The 5,503-nt window shown below is 49.6% G+C and overlaps 1 pseudogene across 1 annotated transcript; it reads left to right on the top strand.

The window, feature by feature from the left end:
- The first annotated feature begins 305 nt into the window (after positions 1 to 305).
- LOC108530302 (E3 ubiquitin-protein ligase RNF126 pseudogene) lies at positions 306 to 5,199 on the top strand (annotated as a pseudogene). Its single transcript, XR_001885795.1, has 2 exons — positions 306 to 405; positions 3,938 to 5,199. The product of XR_001885795.1 is annotated as an E3 ubiquitin-protein ligase RNF126 pseudogene (transcript).
- Positions 5,200 to 5,503: the final 304 nt, after the last annotated feature.

Below are 5,503 nucleotides of genomic sequence, written 5' to 3'. Positions count from 1 at the left end.
CACCACCATGCCTGGCTAATTTTTGTTGCCTAAGCTGGTCTCGACCTCCTGGGCTCAAGCAATCCATCTGCTTTGGCCTCCGAAAGTGTTGGGATTACAGGCATGAGCCACTGTGCCCAACTCACAATGAGTATTTTTGATATATTCCTCTCCTTCTCTTGTTCATTCACTGTACCCTAAGGTTTGGTTTGCTTTTCTCCCTCCTTAGAGCTCTGTAAAAGCAGTTGCTGGACTGAGACACAGGAAGGGTCTGGAGCTTTCTCCCTCACAACTCCAAGATGAGATGCACCTGGGCTTGGTGTGGGATGGGGAGGGGAGGGACAACAGAGGAAGAGGAAAATGAGGAGGAATCCGGAGCCCTCAAGATGAACTCTAGAGAGAGGCACCTTCCATTTGGAGGATGGGGTAGGGAGTCAAGGCAGCCAGCTTCTCATTGTCCCATTGTCTGTAAACAACCCCCTTGTAACTATCCTGGGGCCACAACACTTGTAAGGTCCCCTAGACTGGATGTGTTAGGACTTAGCCCAAGGGGAGCTCTCCCTCCTCATAAGGTGAACCAGGGCGTAATCATGTGGGAATTTCTCTTTGAGTCATAACAGCACTGGACATAGCACCACCATCATAATTTACAGGGATGTTGTTAAAGTGTTATCCATTACAGTAAAAAATGAAAACAAGTTAATGTCTAATAATATGGGATCAGTTAAGTAAATAAGGGTCCTTCCTCCCTCCCTCCTTTCTTTTTTTTTTTTTTTTTTGGGAGAGGGGGACGCAATCTTGCTCTGTTGCCCAGGCTGGAGTGCAATGGTGTGATCTCGGCTCACTGCAAGCTCTGCCTCCTGGGTTCACGCCATTCTCCTGCCTCAGCCTCCGGAGTAGCTGGGAACCACGCCCGGCTAATTTTTTGTATTTTTAGTAGAGACAGGGTTTCACCGTGTTAGCCAGGGTGGTCTTGATCTCCTGACCTCAAGATCTGCCGGCCTCGGCTTCCCAAAGTGCTGGGATTACAGGCGTGAGCCACTGTGCCTGACCCCTCCCTCCTGTCTTGTCTTGTCTTTTTTCTCTTTCTTTTCTTTTCTCTTTTCTTTTCTTTCTTTTCTTTTCTTTTCTTTCCTTCCCTTCCCTTCCCTTCCCTTCCCTTCCCTTCCTTCCTTCTTTCTTTCTTTCTTTCTTTCTTTTCTTCTTTTTCTTTTCTTTCTCTTTCTTCTTTCTTTTTTTTTGAGACAGGGTCTCTCTCTGTCTGCCAGGCTGGAGTGCAGTGGTATGATCTTGGCTCATTGCAACTTCTGCCTCTCAGGCTCAGGTGGTCCTCCCACCTCAGCCTCCCCAGTAGCTGAGAATACAGGCACCCATCACCACACCCAGCTAATTATTTTATTTTATTTTATTTTGTTTTTATTTTTGGTAGAGACAGGATTTCACCATGTTGCCCAGGCTGCTAATCTGTATTCTTTTGCTTCCTTCCTTCCTCCCTTCCTCCCTTCCTTCCTTCCTTCCTTCCTTCCTTCCTTCCTTCCTTCCTTCCTTCCTTCTTTCTTTTTCCTTCAAACTAGATCAGGATGTAAATCTGTATTCTTTCAATGCAATGAACTAAACTATGAGTCTAGCCATTTGTTTGAGTTCTGTGAGCCATTCAAATGAGTCTTTGAAACAGAGGGTGGTTGTAGGGCCCTATGACACTTTGTTTCTTAGTTTTGGAAACTCTCTTGATATCTCTGTCTTTTTTTGTCTCATTCCCCATCCCACTATCACCCCTCCCCCTACTATGAAAGAGCAGGTACCTGGACAAGCTCTATTAGGAGACAAAAGTATAGATGTATAGATGAGCTAAGCTGTTCTGCACAACAGAAGTACCAGGAATCTGATCTTTCTTTCTGATAGGTCAGAAAGACTCTATTTTCAAGGTCCTGACATGTGTAGCAAAGTGGGGAAGGACTTGGTTAGAGGTGGAAGGGAGAAGACCAAGATGGCAGCAGGGCAAGTCCTTGGACGCAGAAGTCCATAAGAAATCTCCATTGCTGACAGCAATGGTCAGCGCTGAACCTTATGTCATCTCCTACTTTGTGCTTGGTTAGGGGTCACCTTCTTGATCCTGAACTCCAGTAAAGAAGAATCTGTTATCCACTTAGTGCTTGGTGACCTTTGGGGACAAAGGAGGAGATAGATGGAGTAGAGGGTGCAGGGACAAAGCAGAGAAGAGAGCAGACAGCAACTTTAGGAAATGGAGGTGGGATTTAGCTGAACCAGGGATTGGAAAATTACCAGGAGAAGGCTTGATGTCCCTTAGCATGTGGCATGGGACCAAGATATTTTATTTGGCTGTCAAAGAATAGGCGACCACAGAAAGTTGAAGGACTTGGGAGCATATATATCCCTGCATTGAGATTCATTAAAAAGGCCCTGGAGGAATATATCCAAAGGTTAATAGTGGCTATCTCTAAATGTGGGGTAACATGATTTTATGTTTTTATTTAATCTCTGGAGTCTAATCTTTTCTACCATGACAAGGTAATGCTCTTGCAGTAAAGAAAAATAACTGTTGGCCAGGGGCGATAGTTCATGCCTGTAATCTCAGCAATTTGGGACGCCAAGACGGGAGGATCATTTGAGTCAGGAATTCGAGACTAGCCTGGGCAGTATAGTGAGACCTGGTCTCTACACAAAATTTTAAAAGGTAGCCAGGTAGGGTGATGAATGCCTGTGGTCCCAGCTATTTAGGAGGCTGAAGTGGTAGAATCACTTGAGCCCGAGATTGAGGCTGCAGTGAGCCTTGTTCATGCCACTGCACTCCAGCCCAGGCAACAGAGTGAGACCCTGTCTCAAAAAAAAAAAAAAAAAAAAAAAAAAAGAAGAAGAAAAAGAAAAATATCTGTTAAAGGTAAAAGTGATATTCTTGGCCATGTGGCTCATGACTGTAATCCTGGCACTTTGAAAGGCTGAGGCGAGTGAATCACTTGAGCCCAGGAGTTCAAGACAAGCCTAGGCAGAATGGTGAAACGCTTCACTACAAAAAACACAAAATTAGCCAGGCATGGTTGCGGGCACCTGCGTCCCAGCTATTAGGGAGGCTGAGGCGGAATGATTGCTTGAGCCTAGGAGGCAGAGGTAGCAGTGACCTGTGATGGCACCACTGCACTCCAACCTGGGCGACAAAGAGAAACCCTGTCTCAAAGTTAAGAAAAAAAAAAAATTGTAAAAAAGTGATATTCTGGCCGGTGGCAGTAGCTTACGCCTGTAATCCCAGCACTTTGGGAGGCCAAGGCGGATGGATCACCTGAGGTCAGGAGTTCAAGAATAGCCTGGCCAACATAGTGTAACCCTGTCTGTACTAAAAATACAAAAATTACCTGGGTGTGGTGGCGGGTTCCTGTCATCCGGGCTGCTCGGGAGGCTGAGGCAGGAGAATCATTTGAACCCAGGAGGCGGAGGTTGCAGTGAGCCATGATCGTGGCATTGTACTCTAGCCTGGGTGACAGTGTAAGACTCCATCTCAAAAAAGTAAAAAAAGTGAAATTCTTAGCTAGAAAATTCAAAATACAGATTCAATAGTGCCCCCTTATGCACGGTTTCAGTTACCTGCAGTCAACTGTAGTCCAAAAATATTAAATTGAAAATTCCAGAAATAATTCATGTTTTCAATTGCTTGCCATTCTGAGTGAGGTGATGAAATCTCACACCCCTTGCTTCACCCCTCCCGGCATGTGAATCCTCCGTCTGTTTAGTGTATCTGAACTGTAGATGCTACTTGCTCATTAGTCTCTTAGTAGCTGTTAGTTATCAGACCAATCCATGGTATTGCAGTGCTTCTGTTCAAGTAACCCTTATTTGACTCAATTATTCTATTTATTATTCGTTGTTGTTGTTAATCGCTTACTTTGTAAGCGCCTATTTTGTAAATGAAACTTGATCATAAATATGTAGGTAGGGAAAAACATAGTATATAAAAGGGTTGGGCGTCGATCAGCCAGGGAGCAGCAAACGGCCGGCGGCTGGAGCCTCGCAGGGACCGAGGCGTCGCCGCAGCTTGGACGGTTCTTCTGCCACTGCTGCTCCTTGGACATCGTCCCGCGCCTGTCGGATTATATCTGCCCAAGATGCATGTCTGATTTTATGGAGGAGCTTCCTGAAGAGACCAGGAACACAGAAAACGATTCTACTCCTGCCACCGCCCCCACGGACCAGAGCCGACCGCCGTTGGAGAACGTGGACCAGCACCTGTTCACGCTGCCGCAGGGCTACGGACAGTTTGCTTTCGGCATCTTTGACGACAGCTTCGAGATCCCCACGTTCCCTCCTGGGGCGCAGGCTGACGGCAGCAAGGACCCTGAGAGACCGTGGGAGAGAGTCCTGGCCCCGTACCCAGCCCGGCATCCCCGTCTCCGCCTCCCCACGCGGGGGGCCACTGCCCGGCACAAAGGCCTCCCCACGCTAGAAGGGATCATCCAGCAGCTCGTCAACGGCATCATCACGTCCGCCACCATCCCCAGCCTGGGTCCTTGGGGAGTCCTGCACTCAAACCCTAAGGAATACGCCTGAGGGGCCAACGGCCTGGACGCCATCAAACAGCTCCTCGGCTTGAAAACACGGGCCCCCCACAGGCAGATGAAGAGAAAATCCAGTCCCTCCCCACCGTCGCCGTCACCGAGCAGCACGTAGGCTCCCGGCTCCAGTGCCCCGTGTGCAAGGACGACGACGCGCTGGGCGAGCAGCTGCCCTGCCTGCCGAAAAAGCCTCCTGGGACAGAACACGGCCACGAACCCCCCCGGGCCTGACTGGGATGAACTTCTCCTCGTTGTCCTCCTCCTCCTCCAGCTCGCCCTGCAACGAGAACGCCACAAGTAACTCCTGAGCCCGCGTCGAACGGAACCCACCCGTGCCCGCTGCGCCTGAGGCTGCGGGGAAACTGCGGGGCCTTTCCCACCCACCCTCAGCCAGCGCCACACGGCACCCACAGACTGGGTGCCCCAGCGGCGCCACTCTTGACTGGTCAGCGCTACAGGCCCCGCCTGTTCCAGGGTAGGATCCTGGCCCGGCCCACTGGCTCCCTGGCTCGGGAAGGCGTGGGCCACATCGTCCCTTCTGGGGCGTCCTCATCGCCCCCGTCCTCTGTCTAACCTCACCCTCTAAACGTTCAGCGGTGGAAAGATTTTTATAATTTTAAATTATTACTGCTTTGAAATAAATGGAAGTTTTAGCTCACATGGCGGCCATGCATGATCTGTGGCAAGACCGGGCAGAGCTGCTCCACCAGCGCTGTGAGCGCCGCCAGGACAGGCCGCGTAGGCCCCCAGCCTCCCCCTCGGCTACGTCCACGACCCGGAGTTCGGGAGCTCGGGACCATGAGAATGACCAGCAAAATTCAGGAACAAAATTGCTCCACAGACTTTTTTTTTTTTTTTTTTTGAGACTAAGTCTAGCTTTGTCTTCCAGACTGGAGCGCAGTGGCACAATCTCGGCTCACTGCAACCTCCGCCTCCCAGGTTCAAGCGATTCTTCTGCCTCA

This window comes from Rhinopithecus bieti, unplaced genomic scaffold (genome assembly GCF_001698545.2).
Source record: "Rhinopithecus bieti isolate Rb0 unplaced genomic scaffold, ASM169854v2 scaffold_7870, whole genome shotgun sequence".
In the NCBI taxonomy this organism is placed as follows: domain Eukaryota; kingdom Metazoa; phylum Chordata; class Mammalia; order Primates; family Cercopithecidae; genus Rhinopithecus; species Rhinopithecus bieti.
The sequence above is the reverse complement of the archived record's forward strand: the minus strand, read 5'-3'. Positions and strand labels throughout refer to the sequence as shown.